Source organism: Vespula pensylvanica, chromosome 6 (assembly GCF_014466175.1).
Source record: "Vespula pensylvanica isolate Volc-1 chromosome 6, ASM1446617v1, whole genome shotgun sequence".
Taxonomy (NCBI): Eukaryota; Metazoa; Arthropoda; class Insecta; order Hymenoptera; family Vespidae; genus Vespula; species Vespula pensylvanica.
Window position 1 is genome coordinate 6,424,708 of NC_057690.1, and position 1,126 is coordinate 6,425,833.

Sequence of the window (1,126 nt, forward strand, 5' to 3'; positions counted from 1 at the left end):
AATCTATACGATTTATTTTATTTTAGAATTAAATCGTGAAGTGGGAGTAATCTCCCACCCGTGATGACAACAAATCGGACATTTGACCGACTTTGACAGTCACTGGTACAATTGTGCTTTGAACTTCGACATTTACACACCGCAGTTCCCGCAATACGCGTTGTCTACAAGTAATAACGAAGAGTTAATGTAAGTTCTTTATTCGATCACTCATCCTTTCATTATTTCACACGAATTATTTTATTTTAGAATAAAATCGGGAGGTGGGGATATTCTCCAACCGGTGACGACAACAAAATCAGGTCTTTGACAAACCTTTACGATTACTAGTGCAGTTGTGCCTTGGACTTCGACGAGAGAACTTAGAAATTTTCGCGGATGCAATCCATGCAAGTATTAACGAACAGTTAATTCAAATATACAACAGCTTCTTTGATTTTAAACTTAAATGCGGAGTAGAGATACTCAGCTTCGAAGAACGACAACAAAGTCGGTCCTTTGGCCGACTTTTACGATTACTAGTTCAGTTATGCTTGAGACTTCGACGAGTGGACTTAGAAATTTTCACGTATGTCATTCGCGCAAGTATTAACGAAGAGTTAATTCAAGTATAGAAGAGTTTATTTGATTTCAGACTCGAATGCGAAGTGGGGATACTCGGCTTCGAAGAACGACAACAAAGTCGGTCCTTTGACCGGCTTTTACAATTACTAGTTCAGTTGTGCTTTGGGCTTCGATGAGTGGACTTAGAAATTTTCAAGTATTAACGAAGAGTTAAATCAAATATAGAAGAGTTTATTTGATTTCAGACTGGAATGCGAAGTGGGGATACTCGGTTTCGAAGAAGGACAACAAAGTCGGTCCTTTAACTGACTTTTACAATTACTAGTTCAGTTATGCTTGAGACTTCGACGAGTGGACTTAGAAATTTTCACGTATGTCATTCGCGCAAATATTAACGAAGAGTTTATTCAAATATAGAAGAGTTTATTTGATTTGAAACTGGAATGCGAAGTGGTGATACTCGGCTTCGAGGAACGACAACAAAGTCGGTCCTTTGACCGACTTTTACAATTACTAGTTCAGTTGTGCTTTGGGCTTCGACGAGTGGACTTAGAAATTTTCA